The sequence below is a fragment of the Bidens hawaiensis genome, unplaced genomic scaffold (genome assembly GCF_021521415.1).
Source record: "Bidens hawaiensis isolate Kalapana, Puna unplaced genomic scaffold, B.hawaiensis_p1.1 tig00024821_1, whole genome shotgun sequence".
NCBI lineage: Eukaryota > Viridiplantae > Streptophyta > Magnoliopsida > Asterales > Asteraceae > Bidens > Bidens hawaiensis.
The window spans coordinates 1,938-25,310 of record NW_027493932.1 but is presented as its reverse complement, the minus strand read 5'-3'; the positions used below and the strand labels follow the sequence as shown (position 1 = coordinate 25,310).

The 23,373-nt window shown below is 39.9% G+C and overlaps 1 pseudogene; it reads left to right on the top strand.

The window, feature by feature from the left end:
• Window positions 1-21,544: 21,544 nt before the first annotated feature.
• LOC143570087 (tryptophan decarboxylase TDC2-like) lies at window positions 21,545-23,098 on the top strand (annotated as a pseudogene).
• The last annotated feature ends 275 nt before the right edge of the window (window positions 23,099-23,373 follow it).

Here is a 23,373-nt window from a genome sequence, read left to right as displayed (position 1 = left end):
GCTACCACGTTGGCTTTTCCTTCATGATATACGATCTTACAGTCGTAATCATTAAGTGTTTCCATCCAACGCCTTTGTCTCATATTCAATTCCTTTTGATCGAATATATGCTTTAAGCTTTTATGATCAGTGTATACCGTGAATCTTACACCATACAAGTAATGTCGCCATAACTTCAACGCAAAAATTATAGCGCCTAATTCAAGATCATGCGTGGTACAATTCTTTTCATGAGCTTTCAATTGTCTCGAAGCATAAGCAATCACTTTCTTTCCTTGCATCAAAACACTTCCCATTCCCGTGTGCGAAGCATCACAGTAAATGATAAAGTTTTCTAGCCCTTCTGGAAAAGCCAGAATCAATGCATTAGTTAACTTTTGTTTTAGTGTTTCGAATGCTTCCTCTTGCTTCGGTCCCCATTCAAACTTAATTGCTTTTCTTGTAAGTGAAGTTAATGGGACAGCTATTCGAGAGAAATCTTGTATGAATCTTCTATAGTATCCGGCTAAGCCTACAAAGCTTCGGACTTGAGTCGGTGTCTTGGGTTTCTCCCATTTGGTTATAGCCTCAATCTTTGTTGGGTCTACTTGAATACCCTTCTCATTTATAACATGACCAAGAAATTGTACTTCAAACAACCAAAATTCACATTTCGAGAATTTGACGTATAATTTCTCGTTCATTAGGGTTTCAAGTATGATCTTAAGATGAACTTGATGATCGTCTTTGGATTTTGAATAAACAAGGATGCCATCGATGAAAACAATAACAAACTTGTCCAAATATGGCTTGCAAATCCGATTCATCATGTCCATAAAAGCTACTGGAGCATTAGTGAGTCCAAAAGGCATCACGGTGAACTCATAATGTCCGTATCGGGATCTAAAGGTTGTCTTTGGTATATCTTCTTCTTGTACCTTCAATTGATGATAACCCGATCTTAGGTCAATCTTGGAAAAACAACTTGCTCCTTGAAGCTGATCGAACAAATCGTCGATTCTTGGTAATGGATACTTGTTCTTGATCGTGACCTTGTTTAGTTCTCGATAATCTATACACATCCTCATTGATCCGTATTTCTTCTTTACGAACAAAATTGGGGCTCCCCATGGTGAAGAACTCGGTCATATAAAACCTTTCTCTAACAATTCATCTAATTGTTTCTTTAGTTCTTTCATTTCTGTTGGTGCTAGACGATAAGATGATTTGGCAATTGGTGATGTTCCTGGCACGAGGTCGATCTTAAATTCTACTTCTCTATCAGGCGGGGCTCTTGGTAGCTCAATAGGAATTACATCTTGAAATTCGGACACAATTGGTGCTTCCTCCATCTTCTTTGGTTCGGGTTCTTTGGTTACATAGGCTATGAATGCGAGGCATCCTTTACCTATGCAATGACTTACTTTGATTTTGGAAATGATTCCTACCTTTCCTCCTTCTTTATCTCCGGTTATACGAATGGTTTTGTTATTGGGTGTTCGAATATCGATGACTCTATCGTTACATAGGATACGGGCTTGATTAAACGATAACCAGTCCATACCTAAAACTACATCAAAACCTGCCAATTTCATGGGTAACAATCGTACAGGTATGACGTGATTGGCTAAAGAAATTGTGGCACTATCTAAAGCCTCGGTTATTCTACTTATGTTACCATCAGCAGTCTCGACTTCATAATGTTTATCTAATTTAACTAAGGGCTCATTTAATAGACTACAAAATTTATAATCTATAAAGCTTTGGTTTGCACCCAAGTCAAATAGAACTCTAGGATAAACATTATTTATAGGAAACGTACCGGTGATCACGTCCGGTATATCAGCTGCTTTCTGGGTGTCTAGCATAAAGACACGAGCATTTCCTTTCTTGGCATCGGTCTTCGTACCGCTGCCACTTGCTCCAACCGTCACTACCGTTGTCTTCTTCTTTGGACACTCTGTGCTATAGTGTCCTTTCTCACCACACTCAAAGCATACTCCTGTCTTTTTCTGGCAATCTGCTTCCGAGTGGCCCAATTTCTTGCAGAACTCACAAACAACGGTGTTAGTTGGTCGAAGACATCTGCTGAAATGTCTCCTTCCGCATGACTTGCAAACGGGGCGACTATACACAAATCCCCCTTCTCTTTTCTTCTCCGTCTTTCTCACCTTTCCACCCACACTTGTTTTTACCTCATCTTTCTTTCTCTCATCTCGGTTCCTCAACATCCCGTCCATCAAATATCCGGCCAACTCCATGGCAGATTCCGTTGTGGACGGCATATGTGAATGGACTAAGTCACGGATTTCTATCGGCAACCCGTAAATATAGCGCGTCACTTTGTTGATTTCAGGAGTAACCAAATGAGGTACGATTCTACAATACTCAAGGAACTTGGTGTTATATTCCTTGAGATTGGTCCCCACAACCTTGTGGTTCCACATCTTGGTTTGAATCTGATCCATTTCGTTAATCGGACAGAACTTCTTCAATACCATAGCTTTAAATGTTGCCCAGTCTAGATTGTATAAATTTTCTCTACCCTTAATTCCAATCAGGGTATTCCACCACTCTAATGCCTCCCTCTTGAACATCTGGGAGGTATATTGCACCTTCTCGCTTTCCGTACATTTGCTTATTAGTACAATCGATTCCATTTCCTCTGTAGGTTCCCAGCCGAATCTACACGAGATATCGCGTTCTACGTAGGTGCGGAATCCCTACGTAAGACGTTACGAGTATAGAAAACGATACGAGCTAACACACGATACGATAATCAAACACACGTTGTATTTCAACCGTAAACACGTGATACTATGATCACTGAATACAAACTCTCTGACTCGAATACACGAATGAACTGGAATTAATGAATAAGCCGTAAACAAAACAGCTTATATAGACACGACAACTTCGCCTGGCATGTTCAGGCGAAGTTGTCCCTAACTTCGCTTGTCTAACAAGTTCGCCCATATCAGCGAACTTGTTAGTAACTTCGCTTACATACAAACACAAATCTAACTAATACGATTACAGACACTCGACACTGAACTACTGACATCATGCACCAACAGACTCCCCCTTGGTAGTAGCTTCATCTCTTTAGCTTCAAACACGTGTCTTGTAATCTTCAATCTTTTATCTTCATCTTTAAGCATGCACTCCTTTTCGAACACAAACCGATACTATTCTTTGATATTTCCTCGCTTCGTCTTTCCAAGCAGGAATATAAAATATCTTCTTCTCATTCAGCACCTGCAGATCAGCTTGCGACAAATTTACTAGATGCATCGGATCGTACACTTTAAGCAGCTCTTGTTCATCTTCGTCTTCCATCACTGCCTCAGCTGTCTCACAATCTACATACAACCACTTCAGGTCTTTAAGCACATCCTTGGGCATTAATTTCATCGGTACTTCTTTCAAACACCGGATCGGTTTATACTTCATAATCATCCAAGGTTTTCCATCAGCTCTTAAACCTCTATCCTTGTCTTCAACAAGTTTTCCTTTTTGTGGTTTCAACAGCTCAAATTTCTTCACTTTTATACTCTCTTTCCACACAATCTTCCCAATGACTCTAGCCATATTATCGTCACTTCTGTTTATCAATCCCAATCTGGCTAAGTCTTTCACTTCACATTCTGGCAGTGTATTCAACGATCTCAACATCCTTTTAAAGTACTGAACACCGTCATACCTTTTAATCACGAAGAGCCTCAACTGCTCATCATATTCCAGCAAATAATTCCTTTCTTCGCTTCAGCATAGCCTTTAATGTTGTAACTCTTCTTAAACATTGTAGGAGCCGCTGGTTTCTTCGTTTTGACGAACCACTGAGCATAGCCTTCTTTCCATCTAGGCTGCTCTTCCCATTCAGTCTCATCACTTCCAATCTGTTGACTCATATCAATCTTCTCAACATCTGGTATCTCATGCTCCACATTCTCCTCTACTATCTCTCCCTCTTCAATATCATTATCAATAACTATCTGTTCACCAATCTTCTCTATCTCATCCACCGGTAATACATCATCATCACCAATATAGTCATCATCCATCTCCTCAACCTCCACTACCACCACATCATCACCACCAGCTGCAGTTGTCGACTCCCCCTGAGTTATGGAAGTTCCAAGAGCTTGATCAGTTCTTGGAAACTCACCACCTGCACCTTTCGATGCATTGGGATCATCGTCTCTATCATTTCGTCTCTTGGTCCTCAACTCATCGCCTTTATAGCTCGTCTCCCCTTGAGATGCCAAGAACTCCTTGAAAGCATCTATGATTTTTCCATGTTCTACCAGCAGGGAAGACTGCATCTGATTCTCTGCAACTAGGCGTTGAATAGCCTGGGTCTGGATAAGATTAATCCTTGACTGCTCTGCCACGACCCGTTCAAGTGCTGCTATTCGTTCAGAGTCTGATAGGGTTGCATCGAAATCGAACCTCATATGTGATATATCTTGAGTGTACTGAGGAGGGATTTCCGATGTAACCGGGACCTCAGAAGTTGAAATAGACGTAACCGCAGGTGGTATCGTCACCGATAACCCTGCAGTGGCCACAACAGTCGACTCGATAAATTGTGCCACGACCTCCGATGGAGTAACAGTCGGAGGCGGCAACGAAACGATCTCAGGAGCCGAAAGTTGGAAAGTAGTGGGTGGGAGGCCAAATGTAGATGAGGTAGCCACCACGGGAACAACCGTAGCGCTTGGCCTTGTAACCTGTAATGATGATGGAACCATTGTCATACCGGATAGTGCTGGTGGAGTGAAACGTACCACCCTAGAGCTCTCACCGGCTCCCGATCCTGCACCTATCCGTTCCCTTCTTGACCTCCGGATCAACTGTTGTACCTCTTCCTCATAATCTGACTCGTTATCATCATCAGTTCTCTTTCTCTTCCCATGAGTCCGTTCATGTGTAACCAAAATCCTTCTTGCCTCATCCGAACCAGCCACCGTAGCAGCTGTCCTAGTAACATTCACAGTCGACACCCTCTCAACCGAGACTTGCACATACTCTCCAGGGTCCACCCGTTCCATATCAAAAAATCCTTGACCGCCAAACTCTGCGTCAAGGTCAACGTTCTCCTCCGGTGACACAACAGGTGCAGCAGGTATAACTTGAGGTGCCCCTGCCTGTTGTGGTGCCGGGTCCCTAAACTCGTCCCCACGAGCAGGCACATACCCCGGGTTGATCAAGTACCCAAAAAATGGAGTATGCCGAGGACGGAGCTCAGGTTTGCTCCTCGCACTCGAAGATCTGCATTGGGCGAAGATTCTTTTGTTTACACTCTCTACATATCTGATTGGACGGCGCTGAGGTAGCGTAGAAGCCACATGATTCAAGATTATTTGTAGGAATCTTGGATACATGATGAATCTCTCACGCGCCATCGCCCTTCTCTGACGATCAATCTCATAGAAGACCATCTGACTAAAGCTGTATCGCTTGTTGTAAGTCAGAGCAGTCATCGCCGACTGCATGGTCGCACCCATGCCATCAGTGCCCGCCTTTCTCCCTGACATGCATACAATCATGACATGCATGAGAAAGCGCCACTGGTCAAGCAAAAATCCCTTCCTTCTCTGCGTATCCCCCAAGGGACCAGAGTATCCCATCCTCAAAAACGCTCCATCACGGAAAGGAGCTACAAACTCTGTCGGGTCATCCCTTGTCTCATTTCCAAACCGTAAAGCCGCTCGGATTTGTTCAGAAGAGAACTGAACAATCTGATTGTTTACTGTTGCGCGCATCACCGGGGGCTCGACTCTACAGTCATATTCCACGGTCTGCCAAAAATCCTCAATGTTGGGCAAGGATATCGGCAGAGTTGTTGTAATCGCTTGGAATATCCGCGAGCGTAAAAGAAATGTGATGATTTCGCGGAAATCATCAACTCCGCTCGCCTCCGGGTCTAATGTTATATACATGTTGTGACCCGGGAAGAACTGTCTCTGGTTATCACCTCCGTCATCACCGCCTGCACCACCTGCTCCAGCAACAACAGCCATATCTGCAACAAACAAGTTAAGTTAGATAAACATCAAAGCAAGTCACAAGTTCGCCTGTTACCATGAGCGAAGTTGTGATCTATTCTGTATAGGCGAAGTTAAAGGTGGGGCGAAGTTGGGAAACAACTTCGCTTCAACTTGAACTTCGTCTGATAACTGTTAAGTAAAATGGTCCAGGCGAAGTTAATGATAACTTCGCCTAACCACAACATCGCCTCATAAACTGTTTCAAAATCTATAATCAGGCGAAGTTAAACCTCAGGCGAAGTTACGGATAACTTCGCCTAACCTGTAACTTCGCCGAATTCGAATCGGCAACAGTTAGGATAATCAAACGACGTGTAGATGATGATTTTGGAGATCGAGGACTCCGTAACACATGATTTTATGAAGTTTTAGACGTTCAGGTAAATTACTATCACGTAATAACAAGTTTGAAATCGGGTGTTTAAGGTTCGAAAGAACGAGGTCGTGAATCGAGTCGAAACGACCGATGATTAACCTAATAGACAATGATAATATGATAATCGAACCCTACACACCTTGAATTTAATTAGAATCGAAGTAAGAAAAACACAGATGATCGATGAGATATGCTCGATAAGTTCGCCTAGGTCTCGGAGAGGATAAGTTCGCTGGTTTTGAAATAATGAAACTGTTTGACCTTAAAACTTCTTTATATAGGGCAAAGTTAGTACAGGCGAAGTTATCGATAACTTCGCCTATTCCAGGCGAAGTTATGAACAAGTTCGCCGGTATTTACAAAACAAACCCCTATACTTTGAACAATTTTCAATAAAGTTTTAAAAACTTCCTTTAAAGCGTTAAATGATATGATAAAGACCAAGTAACCACGTATAAAATCATACAACTACATAAGTAACGAAAATTTGAAAAAATAAAGTACACGGGATCAAATTTCAGTCTCGACAGGGACTACCATGTTATAGAAAAGATCCGAACAGGAATCATACTAATTACGTGACTGTCACATAGATCCGTGTTCAGCTGTATTATGACATAAAGAAACAGGTTGTAAGCAGGTAATATACTTAAAATGGTTTTCATCGTTTCTGTGATACGAGTTAGGTTCAATTAAGCTCAAAACTTAAGTGGGCAACAAGTCAGAGATTATGATGTCTCCTATCTATTCTCAAAGCGTATTTGGCTTTCCCCAAGTCACCCCGAATTGACCTCGACCCGTAGTGTCTGATTAAGTAACAATTACTCTTCGATCTTAGACTCTGCTTCCCGTTCACCTTCTTGCGTCTTGATTGAGAATCATTAACATTATGAACTCTAGAATTTTTTTTTTTTTTAACATGTATATACACAACTTCAAGTAGAAAATAACTGCAAGTCCCGAATCTGGATCACTGCAGCGTCTTGACACGCTATCTTCACGGGAATCAGAACATTCACGGGCTCGTGTATGACTGGGTAATCGCTTTTCTGCCTATCATTCGGAAAGATATGTATGAAGACATGCACAACTCTTAAGGAGTTTCCACATAAAATCGAGTAGATTTAGTTAGTATCACTTCTACTTTTACGCACCATAAAAAGCTACCATGACATACAATGACTGTTCTAAAGTCTTTTAAGCCTAATAACTTTACTAGTTAAGCACACAGAATCAGTATATCTATCACTTTCCAAGGTTGGATCAATTTTCTGTTAACATAGTAAAGAAACTTCTTACGAAGTAGTAGACTTGAAAAATAATTTCATCTCCCGTAAAGAAAATTTTTTTAACTTCAATCGCCCCGACCAAATCAAAGTCTTCAGGGAAACAGCTATCCCAAAGATCCAATGGATCAGCTGGACCGACCACATACTAGTATGTGTCCTTCTAACTAAGTATGATCGACTAATTTTCAGCGATAGAATGGAAACACATCATAAACCGCCTCGGTCACTTTCAGTCATCTGGTTAATGGCTATCCTCATATTCTACAAGTAGAAATGAGGACCAAACATATCCGAAGACATGTCCTTCAAACTGAGGCAACCGACATAATTCTAAGCGATAGTGACGTTTTTTTTTTTTTTTTTTAATCAAACACAAACATATGACATGGTTACTCGGGATTGATCATCCCATTCAGCTCAACAAGGTTTTGAAATCTAGTTTTGTCAAACGCTTTCGTGAACAAGTCAGCGAAATTATCTAACATGTCAACCTTTTCGAGCACAATCAGTTTCTTCTCAGCACAATCCCGTATAAAATGATGACGAATGTCAATATGTTTAGTTTTACTGTGCTTTACGGGATTGTTAGTTACTGAGATAGCAGCAGTGTTATCAATGCAAATAGGAGTAAGTGAGAAATTCAGACCATAATCGCGCAACTGTTGTTGAATCCAAAGAACCTAGGAGCAGCAGTTGGATGCTGCCATGTATTCTGCTTCATAGGTTGAAATTGCGACTGAGGTCTGCTTCTTGCATTGCCAGGACACTAGTCTGCCACCAAGAAACTGACATCCACCTGTCGTTGACTTCCGACTCTGATTGCACCCTCCATAATCAGAATCTGTGTACGCGACTAGCTCCAAGTCTCCTCCTCTCGAGTACCACAACCCCAGCTTCGGCTTGCCTTTGAGATACCGCAGTATCCTCTTCGCACCCTTCAAATGAGATTCTTTTGGGTTTGCCTGAAAGCGTGCACAAAGACAAACAGCAAACATTATATCAGGCCTAGAAGCAGTTAAGTACACTAAAGAACCTATTATAGCCCGATATTGGGTTGGGTCCACGTCTGCATCGTTGTCTAACTCAGCACCCAATTTGTGGTTGACACAGACTGGAGTATCGTATGGAGTGCTGTCCTCCATCTTGAAACGTTTGAGAACATCATGGACATACTTCGTCTGATGAATGAACATACCATCTTTCTTCTGATCAACCTGCAGTCCTAAAAAGAAAGTTAGTTCACCCATAGCACTCATTTCAAATCTCTTCTTCATGACGGCCTCAAACTCCTGACACATGGCGACCTTTGATGCAGCAAAGATAATGTCGTCCACGTAGACTTGCACCAGTAGAAAGTCGCTCCCTTTTCTCTTGAAGAACAATGTGCTGTCAATCTTACCTCTTTCAAACTCATTCTCAAGCAAGTAATCGGATAACGTTGAGTACCAGGCACGAGGTGCCTGATGTAGTCCATACAGCGCTTTACTTAGCTTGTACACGTGATCGGGAAAGTCAGGGTCAGGAAAACCCGGAGGTTGCTCAATGTACACAACCTCATCGACTTTACCGTTAAGGAAAGCACTCTTCACATCCAACTGAAAGACCTTCATCTCCTTATGAGCAGCAAATGCCAAAAACAGCCGAATGGCTTCCAATCTTGCCACAGGAGCAAACACCTCATTGTAATCAATCCCCTCTTGCTGATTAAAGCCTTTAACAACCAGCTTCGCCTTGTTCCTGATAACAATCCCTTTCTCATGTCTCTTGCATTTGAAGACCCATTTTGTGCCAATCGCATGCACATTCCTTGGTTTTTCAACCGAATTCCATACTTCCATTTTCTTAAACTGAGCTAACTCTTCTTGCATGGCTTCGACCCATGAGCTGTCCTTAAGAGCCATTTGATAGTTCTTTGGTTCAATCTGGCTGATGAAGCAGGTGTACAAGCATTCGTTGATAATGCCCGTGTCTTTAATGCATTTGAAAACACAGGTGTGCTCATTCAAGCTTTTTCTTGTTTGTACACCGGCGGACAGATCACCTATCACGTTCTCCAAAGGATGATCTTTGTGAATTCTCGTAGTCGGAACCGAACTGACATTCAGATTATCTTCCAAGTTCGAAGATAGCTCATCAATGTGTGATTGATGTTGAGAGTGAAACGGATTGATGAATTCCTCTTCAGTAGAGGCAGCAGGGGTATTGACAGCATTTGACGAGGAAGGCTGACATTCATCATACTGTGGTCGTTGCACCAAAGTGTCTTCCTCATCGCATATCATCTTCATAGCAATTCTTTCCTCAACTTCTGCAAAATCCAAATAAGGCATGTTAAAAGATTTAAAGAGTCTATCATAGTCGAAAACCCCAGCGGGTCCCGTGCTTGGTTTTGGTGATTTGTAACTTGTGATATCAGTGTTACACACCACCTCAACCTTGCTGGTCGATGTATTAAAGACCCGTCTGTTGGGAGTCCCAACAACGTATCCGACTAAGATTCCTTCGTCGGCTACTTCACCAAATTTAGAATTGGTCTTTAATATCGAACACGGGGACCCGAATGGTTCAAGACCACTCAAGTTGGGCTTTCTCCCATGCATAAGTTCATAACAGGTTTTATTTAATCTTTTAACAGTTAACACTCTATTAAGGATATAACAGGCTGTTGCAACAGCTTCAGCCCAGAACACCACGGGAAGTTTCGAATCAGCCAGCATGGTTCTGGCTCCTTCAATTAAGGTTCTGTTCTTCCTCTCAGCCACTCCATTTTGTTGCGGTGTATACGGTGCGCTGTATTGGTGTTCTATCCCCTTCTGTAAGCAGAAGATCTCCATCTCATAGTTCTTGAACTCAGTTCCATTGTCACTCCTGATGAATTTAACCCGTTTCCCCATGATATTTTCAATCTTGGTAATCAAATTCTTTACCATCTGCACTGTTTCATCCTTTGACTTCAGGAAATATACCCAGGAATATCGAGAGAAATCATCAGTGATCACCAAGCAGTAAGATGTTCCTCCTAGACTTTTTACATTCACGGGACCGAAGAGATCCATGTGAAGTAATTCTAGGGTACTGACAATTGAATTGACCTTCTTGGTGAGATGGGATTTCTTGTGTTGCTTTCCCTTTTTGCATGATAAGCATTTGTCTTCAAAGTTGAAATTCTTCAAGGGAACACCCAGCACAAGCCCATTTTTGACAAGGTAGTTCATTTTCCGAAGATGAATATGCCCCATTCTCCTATGCCACAACTCGGACTCCGATTCAGTTGCTTTTGACAGAAGACACGATTCTTCTGTGGCCATCTCAGTCGACCTCATATCCATGATATACGTATTCTTCACTCTTGGAGCCTTCATAACAATCCAATTCTCTGGTATCTTGAAACCAGGATATAGCACGATCGCCTCATTCTTTGTAAAATGTACGGTGTACTCTTTGTCACAGATCTGCGAAACACTCAGCAGATTGTGCTTCAGTTCTTCAACAAAATTTACTTTCTCCAAAGTCATCTTTCCATTCGACACCGTCCCTATTCCTGTAATCCTTCCACCGCTCTCTCCTGCGAAACTCACTCTTCCTCCTTGAACAGGTTTCCAGTCGTGTAACAATTTCTTGTTACCCGTCATGTGCCGGGAACAGCCGCTATCCACAACCCATTGATTGTTGGCAGCCCTGTTCAACTGTTCCTGCACGATTAAAGCAGATGATTAAAATCTGGGGACCCAAGACCGATTGGTCTTGGGTCGATACATCCCGTACCTTGGCTGTCCAAGTTAGTATCATAATAATTTCTGTGAGTCCTAACAGGATACCTTTTTATGGATTGTCTATGAGGCCATTCAAACCTTCGTAAATTAAAAGAATTATTACTTATGGTTTGGTTGTTAGCAGTGAAAAACTGAGATCTTTTTCTCTGAAAACCTGAATTAGACCAATTTCTGAATTTTGATGGGTTTTCAGTTTTAACATTTCCGTTAGTTCTATTCTCAGTTCTCGAAGGCCTCACATCTCTGAATCTCTGCTTCAGAGGGCAATCAGCAACAAGGTGTCCCAATTGATTACATCTGAAACAACTCCTGTGTTCAACTTTCTAATCAAAAGTTGTCTTAGATGTTGAGGCTGTATTACTTCCCGTTTGTCTCACATATGGTGGGACATACGGGTTTAGTGGAGACTTCTTTTCAGGTGTTTTATTTTTCTCTCCACTTTTTGGTAACACTTCCTCTTGTTTTGTCTCAATCGACTCAGATGACTTGTCCGAGCTTGATGAGACATGACTCGGAGCAGAAATCTTAACACTAGTAACAGGCTTACTTGTTTCGCCTTTACTAACTTCTGGTTCTTTAATCGTTACTTTAACCGGAACTGTCTGACCATAGTCAACATCGACAGATTTCTGATTACTAGGGTTATAAGTGTAATTATGATTGAAAGGTGGTGGAACTTCATGATAACCAATTCCTCCCCTTTTTGGGGAACCTTGATCACTAACGAGGTGTTCAAGTATAGCGGGGGAATTTCTGAATTGCTCAAGTTTCCTGTTAAGTTCCACCACTTTCACCTGGTGATCAGCTATCTGTTTATCCCTTTCAGCTATTAGTTTGGTTTTCTCTTCTAGAAATTCATAGCTAAGATCAATCACTTGAATTTTTTCAGCAAGCTTTGCTTTAAGACTTTTAATATCTTTCTCACTAGCTTTAATTTTTACTTTGTAACTATTTTCTCTAGCTTTAGTGAAATGATGATCTTCTTTTAATGTTTTAAATTGCGCATCCAAACTAACAAACTGATCAGTTATAGTTGTCAGTTGTTCAGACAGATGTTCACACTTAGTACAAGGGAGTTCGGTACATACCTCGGAGAGCTGGTCTGCCACATCTGCCATGTAAGCTTCATTTTTGCCAGTTCCCTTCTCACTATCTGCAGTTTCGATGTTTGCCAAATTGGCCTGTTCAAATACTTCTTCAACATGCAGATTCCAGTTGTACTCCTCATTCTGTCTGGAAATCATGGCTCTATAGTCATTACCACTACCACTCTGCTGTGTAGAACTGTTTTGACTGCATTCTACACGTTCACTTTTGCACTCTTTTGCAAAGTGGCCATTCTGCTGACAGTTGTAACAGCGAACCTTCGACTTATCAAACCCTGGCCTCTCACCGACAAACTTCCTGCCAGTCTTCTTCATGAACCTCTTAACCCTTCTGACAATCATAGCCATCTGCCACTGCAGATCCATCTCCTCCAGATCATCAGCATCGATCTGATCATAGTCTTCATCCAAAATTGCAGGATCAACAATCTTACCCTGAATGTAGTTCTCATACGAAGCAATAAAAGATGCATAGAGAGCAAACTGCTGTTCAGCAGATTTAACACTCATGGGCATCTTCGAGTAGTTGTTGTTTGAAACACTTGGGGAAAAACTACTCTTGGTCGCTTGAGGTTGAGAAGCATTTGATCCTCCAGCTACAAAGCACACATCACCGTTCATGTTGAGAGATACATGTCCTTCATGTGTTGAGCTAGCGCCTGACTCTCCCTTAGAGTAATAAGCAGATGATTCAGTTTTCGAACTTGATCCTGAGTTAACCTTTGCACCATACATACCCGGATCTTGAACCTGATCGGTAGGTGTCTCTTTTCGTACCATGTTCAGTTCAAACGTTCTTAGCTTGTTAACTGCTGTCTCCAGGTCATAGTCAGCAAAGTCTTTGTCTTCTCTCATCAACACAGTATACATCTCCCATTTCGGTGGGAGAGCATCAAGAAGCTTTTCAACAATCTCATCTTCTTTGTAAACAATTGAATAGTTGCTGAGTTCTGTCATCAGATGATAATATCTAGTGATGATATCATCAAGTGATTCATTCTTCAGATACTTGAAGACCGAGAATTGGGTTTTTAGAAGTTTAATCTTCGATGCACGAATTCCCACATTGCCCTCAAACCGGTTTTCAAGCGCTTCCCAAAGCTCTCTGGCAGTTTTATACTTTCTGAAAGTGTGCAGAATCTCTTGTGGAAGAGCCATTGTAATTGCTGCATGAGCTTTGCTTTCGGCCTCATACATTTTCTTCTCTTCTTTTTCTTCCATCTCTTTGTATTTCTTGATCTGATCACGACCCTCATACTCAGCAGTAGGTGGAATGTAACCATCTTGTATGCACACCCACATCTTAGCATCTTGGTACTTGACATATTGTTCAAAACGATCTTTCCACGCTACATAATCGGTTTTCTTAAGCATCTTCGGTGCCTTTGTAGCCGAACCCGCTTCCACTTCCATCTTAACTAGTTCCGTAATGTTTATTGAAGACATCTTTCACGAAACCCAAAGAAACTCGAAAAATAAAAAATTTTATTTTAAACAGTACTGTAGGCGAAGTTGTGGATAACTTCGCTTAAGTCTGAACTTCGCTGATTTTGAACTTCGCTTCCTTTTTAAATTCGCCTGATTCGGCGAAGTTATGAATAACTTCGCTTAAGGTAAGCGAACTTGTGAAGTAGGCGAAGTTGTGGGTAACTTCGCTTGAGATAAGCGAACTTGAGAAGGTAGGCGAAGTTGTGGATAACTTCGCTTAACCTTATATCTTCGCTGAAACCCTACGAACAGTGACAGCAACTTCGCCTGATGAACACGATGAATATGCAGGTTTGATTTCTGGATTTTACGAGGTTTGTGAAGGTGTTATGGGTTGTTTATGATTGTAGGAGATGAGTATGACACAAAAACTCAGAAAATTCGTCCCGCAAATAGTCGAACGGAACGATTTCTACACCCGCGTGATAATCCCGAACCACACAATCGAGCAAATGCTCTGATACCAATTGTAGGTTCCCAGCCGGATCTACACGAGATATCGCGTTCTACGTAGGTGCGGAATCCCTACGTAAGACGTTACGAGTATAGAAAACGATACGAGCTAACACACGATACGATAATCAAACACACGTTGTATTTCAACCGTAAACACGTGATACTATGATCACTGAATACAAACTCTCTGACTCGAATACACGAATGAACTGGAATTAATGAATAAGCCGTAAACAAAACAGCTTATATAGACACGACAACTTCGCCTGGCATGTTCAGGCGAAGTTGTCCCTAACTTCGCTTGTCTAACAAGTTCGCCCATATCAGCGAACTTGTTAGTAACTTCGCTTACATACAAACACAAATCTAACTAATACGATTACAGACACTCGACACTGAACTACTGACATCATGCACCAACATCCTCCAACCATCGGAGGGTATGTATCACTCCTTTATCCCCGTGAAATTTATTGGAGTTATAGACTTTAAACACCTTGAAATCACAACCCTCTTGTATTTTAAGTTTCTTTGTCTTTTCATGGAGGTTATTTTCAGCAGTCGAGCTTTCATCACTCGCTTCTTTCTTTTTCGGTTCTTTCTCTTTCTTACTTTCCTTCTTTTCCGATTCCTTTTTAGATTCTTTCTTTGATTCTCTTTTCGAAGTAGCAAATTCGCTTTTATTTCGACTTGTTCTTTTGTTGGAATGCGAGGCAGTACGATTTTGATCATTTTTCAATATTTCATAGATTGGATTTACAGCCTTTTTTATTAGATCGCGGATACCAAGCACATAGTTTTGTGGTATGGCTTGTATATTTTCCGCAGTTACTTTTTCTTGCATGATTTCTTCGACTGTCTTTCCTTTATTGTTTACTTGTGTTTCTTGATTACTGTTTGCTTTAGATATGCTGTTACATGAATAAAACAAAATTTCAGAAAAGACACACTTTATATTACATTTATTTATCTTACAAGAAAAAGATCATAACAACTACAACATAGCTATGAGTTCTAATCCTTAATCCATTTTGTAACAAGATTTTTCATCTTGTCACACTTCTTGACAATATTTCTCCCTATTCTATTTTTTTCCACTTTCTCGTTTCTCAGCTCATCCATCACCGAATTTGGCGGGTTCGGATATTCCGTTGGTGCGGATGCGGCTGGAAAGAGATAAGCATTCTCTTGTGGATAGAGATGCGGGTTAGCACCGTATGCATGCATTTCTTTATCAGGGATGTTGTTGGTATAAAACCCCTCGATGAGATTTGCCTCCTCCCGAATCTCTTTTTCTTACTGGTAGATCGATGGTATTGATCCCTTATAAGATGGAAAATAAGGTTATTGATTCTCCTCATCTTCTTTCTTGGAATCCTCCTCTTCCTCGGGGTCTTTCTCGGATTCATAAGGATTCTTGATTGGCAGTTGAGCTAATCTCTTTTTGTATGGTAAGCTGACCCTCATCTTTAGCTTATGACTTGGTTCAGCAACGGTCGGTGGGATCTGGTATTGATAACCCAATGGTGGTGATCCGAATTTCTATCTCCTTTGATCTGAGTGACAATTCATCCAGCTTGATGACTCCGATTCAGTTTCTTGCTTGATTTTACTCTGTACTTCCTGTTCCTCGGAAGGATGGTAAGTTGGAATATCGGAGGGGTAATACTGGGGAACGTTGTCCTCGGTATTGTCGGAGATTTCGATTGGACATTGTTGACTGCCTGGGAGATACACATGTTGGCTCCCATATGGTAACATCGGATTGATTGGTTGATCACAATTGCAAAAGCTAGCGTAATAACTATTGCTACTTTCCATATCGGATGGTTCGTGAATGATTCTCGGTTCTGATCGTATGGCTACTCGGTGTCAATGACCAAAGTAGTTAATATAAGACATCTGCACTTTAGTTAGGTTAGGAATAGGAGGTTTACCAATCCTATCTTATCCCTTCTAATAACAATAAAGATGATAATAATAATGGTTAAAGCCTAGGTACTAATGTTTAATACCTAATTCACTGAAACCGATGGCTCTTGTACCAACCTGTCACACCCCGACTTAGGGCCTAAGCGTGTGACCACAACTTGGTACATGTTTTGTAAATATATAGAGTTTATGGGTTAATTTTAGCGAAAGACTTTAAGTTGAATATAATAATAATTTACATTGAAAATTTACTCGGGAATTAAATACCCGAGTATTAGTTTACAAAAGGTATGTTTTCGTATTAAAAGGATTTTATATCAAAAATGGAGCCATCTTATACGCGCTTATATCTTCATTAAGACTCCAATCCTTGTTAATGCTACTTATGCTTAATTATCTGCAATGGGTTAGAAAAATACGTCAGCTATATGCTAGTGAACACGTATGACTCAATAAAACATTTTGAATGACAATATAATACAAATGTAGTTTTCTTGACAATCTCAGCGGAAGCATTTCTACTTTAGGTATATGTACCACTTCCCTACACACACAACGGTATTCCCCGAGCCAAACGACCCTAAACTGAGAACTGGTCATGATCGTTTAAGCTCGTGATTGCCTTTGATTGATTTATTGAGCTTTAATAGTTATGTTTGGATCCAGACACATGCGTATTCGGTCTGAGTTGATATTATTCTCTACTTTGTATTATAATGTTTTTGAGATTTCATTATCTCATGTAGACATTGATTGACTCGTTAAGACAAACACCCGTTCGTCTCATTGAGTATAAATATGTTTTGACTGATTAAAAAGGTTGACGTATTCACCTGTACCGTCGGTGTTTAAACCTTGACTGATTGATTGATCGACTGTGAATGATATTAACCTATACATAAATAGGTTCGTATGAATGTTTTGAATGATAAGCTATGATTGTAAGCTTAACCTTGAAATCGTTTGTCTCTGATTGTGAATGAAAACACTTAGTTTTATGTGACGTTTGATATAGCATGCTTTGGCCTAATAGGTTCTATCACGTTGGTAAGTTTCTACAGGTAAGTAAACGGGTCCCTCGGTTGATTTGGATTTATGCGAATTACTTTTCCTTAGGAAAGAAACTTACTATTAATGATATCTCCCTTCCAGTTACTACATGCCCGCCAAAATATCTCTTTTGTTTAACATTACTTCATCATGAAGTAACGTTTTATGAAAACATGATTGTGAATGAATGTTTGTAAAATACGATCAAGGTTAAAGGCCATAGCCTCGATTGATAGTCTAAGCTATAATTCAAATAACTTAAACATAACTCCTACCTTAGTTTGGATGCTTAGATTGATAACACGATAAGGCAGGACTTGATCTACTCGCTTATGTGATTGCTAGCTTAATTCCAACTTCGTTTCTTGCACGTATTACGAGAAAATGGCACATCGGCTCGTCACGGCTATTGGGCACGCCTCCCTAGGTTAACTATGTGAAAATGAAGGTGAGTTTGGGATGAATGGGGTTCATACCCGTCCTCCCCTTTTATAGCCGTTTTTGGACCCTATCGCGATACGCGATAGGTCCCTTGTGGCCCATCGCGTATTGCGACGCTGCCATTTCACACCGCCTTATGCGGTGATGACATGTGGCTTGTCATATTGTGCCACGTGTCGACACGGTTTCAACACGTGTCCGTTGACTCACCAACCTCATCGCGCTACGCGATGGGTTGATTGTTACCCCGTCGCGTATCGCGATGGGAACAGATTTTCATAATTTGCACTTTGGTCCCTGTACTTCTTAAGTTAGTATTTTTAAGCTTAAATTAAGAGGGTTAGGGACGTGGTGTTACACGCCTACCTTTGTTGGCTTATGGAAACTCTAATTACTTAAGCAGCACTCCAACGCCGCATCACCTTCTTGTCCTTCTCGTTCAACCCTTCTTCTCGTTATTCTTTCCTTGGCACGCCAAACGACAAAAACCAATCTTTCACCACTTGTCGACACGCTTAACGAGACTACCCATCATGATGTCGAGATATAACAAACGCCTTCTTGGTTGATACGTCGGTGGAATGTGGCACGAACTTCGAGGAAACAAACACGGAAAATCGAGGAATCGGGGCACGCGTTTTGAGGTGGATCGATGGTGTGATTGATAGATCTTAGAGAGAGAGAGGAGTACTGAATTTTGGTGTGAGGAATGAAGATCCCGACCTTGCTATTTATAGACAAAACTTGGGAGCCCATCGTAATACGCGATGGCCTCCTGGTCACCCGTCGTGTATCGCGACGAGCTCTGGCCAGTCACCATATAGGTCTGCCACGTGGCGGGCGACGTGCCACGTGGCAGGCCACGTGCCTCGTTGTCAGACAACCTATCGCCATACGCGATGGGTCTCTCTTCTGATCCATCGCGCATCGCGATGGGTCAGGAAAATAGAATTTTCACTTTTAACCCTAAGGTTCGGATTTTGACAAATTTGATCCCTAGACTTTGAAATTTTGACATTTTGAACTCGAAATTTTCACGGTGTTACATTTAAGATAACCATATCTATACAAAATTTGTAACCGATCCATAGCCTGCAAATTTGCAATTTTTGGATCATTAATGAGAGGACTTATTTTCAAATGGAGACATGTGGTAGCTGGAGAAAAAGAGGGGTGCGGCGTGAAAGCTTGGAGTGCTTATATATATATATATAATTTTATATAGTTATGATAAAATTTTTGTCCACCAAAATTTACGTTCCCAGCTCACTCACTCAAGGGTCTGCCTTGACATCTTCTGAAAAAAATAAAAATAAAATAAGTACACATATAAAAGAAAACACCAATACAAACCTTGTGTCATCAAACTTTGTTATTAATATTATGTATATAACATATTATTTACTAGTTTTTATCCCCCATATTACGGGGGGTTGTTTTCATTTTTCGTTTATTATATTTATAGATTTTTTTGGATTTTATTTTATTTGTTGTAAGAAAGTTAATAATATACTTAGGGTTTGATGATGAAAGGGTTTCACAAATAAATGAGATGTTATAACTCATTTAAAAGCTATCTGGGTTTGGTGAGACCAATGACGTGCTTGTTGTTTTACTATAAAATTGTTTCTTAATTATAAATTATATATTTTTTAAAAAATTGGATATAGTTTTTGTTATATCCATACTTTATAGGATTTTCATATCAAATATTTGGTGAGATTAATTTTTAATATAATGAGATGTTATAACCCATTTAAGGGTTATCTGGGTTTGGTGAGACCCATACTCGTGAATTCGGGTCAAATGCATGAGAAACCTCTATTTACAAATAAAGAAATCTGATGACTTGAGAAAATATAAGAAGCAACCATAGAGCTTTTAAAGGTTTTGTTTATATATAGTTATTATTAAGATTAAGATATAATATATATTGTTGCATTTTAATTTTATTTATTTTAAAGAAGTTAATAATATACTTAGGATTTGGTAATGAAAGAGTTCATAAATAAATGAGATGTTATAACCCAGTTTAAAACCTATATAGGTTTGGTGAAACCCATGACCCGCTTATTTTTATACAATAAAATTGTTTCTTAATTATAAATATTTTTTTTTTTTAAAAAAGCAAATGCTAATTCTTTTTAGTATATTCTTATTTTATAGGATTATCATATCAAATATTTGGTGAAAATAATTTTTAATTTAATGAGATGTTATATCCCGTTTAAGGACTATCTAAGTTTGGTGAGACCCATACCTATGAATTCGGATCAAACGCATGGGAAACCTCCATATACAAATTATGCAATCCGGTGACTTGAGAGAATGTAGAGAGTAAACAAATAGCTTTTAAAGGTTTCATTTATATCTATACTATATATAATGTATAAGTGATGGGTAAATTAATGCGGTCTATTCTAAGAGTGTTACAAATTTTCAAGCATATAGTATAACCTTACATAGGAGTAAAGTAGTCATTCTAACACTAAATTTCACGTGTTTTTCAAATTTCTTCAAATTATTTGCAACCTTGCCCCTAAACTTTAATCAACTTTTGTAAATTTTAAAAATAGTTACAACTTTGATCTCCCATTTTTTAACTATCTATTTTTATAATTTCACTTTTAACCCAAATTCACTTGCGATTTTTAAATGGTGTTATTACTTTTTTTTAAATTGCACCATAAAAATAAGCATTTAATTCTCTTTAATTTGAGTATGATATTGTCATAGTTTGTTTTTCAGTTAAAACATAACATTTTACGTTTAGGCGTGTGTGGTCCGGTTTTAATGGTTTTAAATTAAGTCGTGTGCCAAGCCGTTTTGTCACCGAAAACGAAAACCAGATCGTTGAAAATTAAAACCAAACAAAAACAAACCATTAACAATGGTTAGGTTTCGGTTTCATTTGTACTTTGATACTATATTGAGTTTAAAATAATAATTATTAATCCACTGTTTCAAACGGGGAACAATGAACACCAAAAAATCTCTTACGTGATTACCAAAATTTATATTTTCCGTTGCATCGCATGGACACATTTTTAGTATATTTAAGATGTCCTTTTAACAATTGTTCATCTCACGTGTAAGAAAAGTCTTTAGCTTCTTTCTAACACAAATTATTATAAACCATCAAATTTCTATAACATTAAAAAAACATTTTTTGAAGACAAATTTTCAATAAAGATTTGCCACTTTAACAAAAACATAATATAATTTTAAGTTCTGCAATAAATAAATTAGTTATGATTTGCAGTACTAGGAATAATATATTTGTAGATGTAATCTCTTGTATTTTATAGTTGAGATAATATATTAGTGAACTTATTGTAGATAATGAGGGGGGCAAGGGATTTATGTGAGTTTCCTATATGCAACTAATGTCTTCAGAAAAATATGATTTGCAGTTAGCATTAGCCCCAAGTGATCAAAAGCCCATAAAAAACACGAGTTCTAAATACGCCATTCAATACTCACCTAACTGATTATACACTTACTACATAAAGCAGCATGTTGTAACCTTCCATTTATAAATACATCACCACTTCTCCATCCCAATTCGCCAATTCCAAGTACTTCATTTCAAACCCACAAAATGGGAAGCCCTGGTTCCGACTTTATCACATTCCCACAACTGTCCGATTCCAAAGACTTCAACCCCGAAGAATTTCACACCAACGCCCACAAAGCGGTCGATTTCATCGCCGATTACTACAAAAATATCGAAAAATACCCAGTTCTTAGCCCCAGACCCCACCCGACACACCCGAGTCATTCGACACGATACTTAAAGATGTCCAAAATGATATGATCCCTGGCATGACACATTGGATAAGTCCAAACTTTTTTGCATATTTTTCGGTTTCGGTGAGCTCGGCCGCATTCATTGGTGAACTTTTGTGCACTGGCTTTAACGCGGTCGCGTTCAGTTGGGTTGGTTCACCCGCTGCCACCGAGCTCGAGATGGTGGTGATGGATTGGCTTGCGGTTATGCTTAACCTCCCGAAAAGCTTCATGTTTTCGGGTTCGGGAGGTGGGGTTTGCAATCCACCACAAGCGAGTCGACTTTGTGCACCCTAGTTGCAGCTCGTGATCGTGTACTTAATAATATTGGAATCGAACATATTGGAAAGTTAGTCGTGTATGGGTCAGATCAAACTCATGCTATGTTCAAGAAAGTATGCAAGATAGCTGGTATTCATCCGAAGAATATTCGGTCAGTACCGACATGTTTAAAGAATGAGTATTCTCTTGATCCTGAAACCCTTCAAAAAGTCATTGAAGCCGACGTGGAACAAGGGTTGGTTCCGTTTTTTCTCTGTCTTACAATCGGGACCACCTCCACGACTGCGGTGGACCCCATTAACACCCTTGCTGATGTGGCAAATAAGTATGATATGTGGGTTCATGTGGACGCGGCTTATGGTGGAAACGCATGTATATGTCCGGAGTATAGACATTATCTTGATGGAATTGAGCGAGTTGACTCACTGAGTTTGAGTCCGCATAAGTGGCTACTCAGTTACGCGGAGTGTTGTTGTTTATGGGTGAAAAACCCTAATTTGATTGTTGACTCACTGAGTATGAATCCTGAGTACTTAAGAAACAAGCATAGTGAGTCGGACTCGGTGGTTCCAAGTTACAAGGATTGGCAAATCTGGGTGTGCCGAAGGTTCAAGGCTATACGTTTATGGTTCATCCTACGTAGCTACGGTGTTGAAAATTTACAAAATCATATTCGGTCGGATGTCCGAATGGCGATAACGTTTGAACGCCTTGTTAAATCGGATGAGAAGTTTGAGGTTGTTGTACCACGTCGGTTTTCCTTGGTGTGTTTTCGCTTAAAGCAGTTCAATAGCTTTGACTCGAGCTACACCGAGTTGCTAAACAAAAAGCTACTCGAGCGAGTCAACTCGACAGGGCGAGTTTACCTCACACACACCGTGGTTGATGGGGTTTATATGTTGAGGTTTGCGGTGGGAAGCACACTCACAGAAGAACGACATGTGATTAGTGCTTGGGAGGTAATAAAGGGTGTGGCTAATACCATGGTGAAAGAGTATGAATCTTTAAGTTCTAAGTAAAATCATATTATTATTTGAAGAGTGAAAATAAATCGTACGTGTGATTTGATGATTGAGATGAATATTTAAAATAAAGTGCCCGTGTGAATGTGTGATTAGTGATTGAGAAACATGTTTGATATTGTTATTTGTACGAATAAATGATGCTTTTATTTTTTGCCTTTTTTTCATGTTATTACTTTAAATAACTTTTTTTGCACACACTTCTTCTGCAATTTAATCTATAAATTGTATTATACAATGCTTTTTAGACTAGCAAATGGGCTGTGTAGGACGGACTCAGTTTACGTGTCATAATGGGTTAGGATAAACGGGTCAAATTTAAAAATGATTGTTTTTG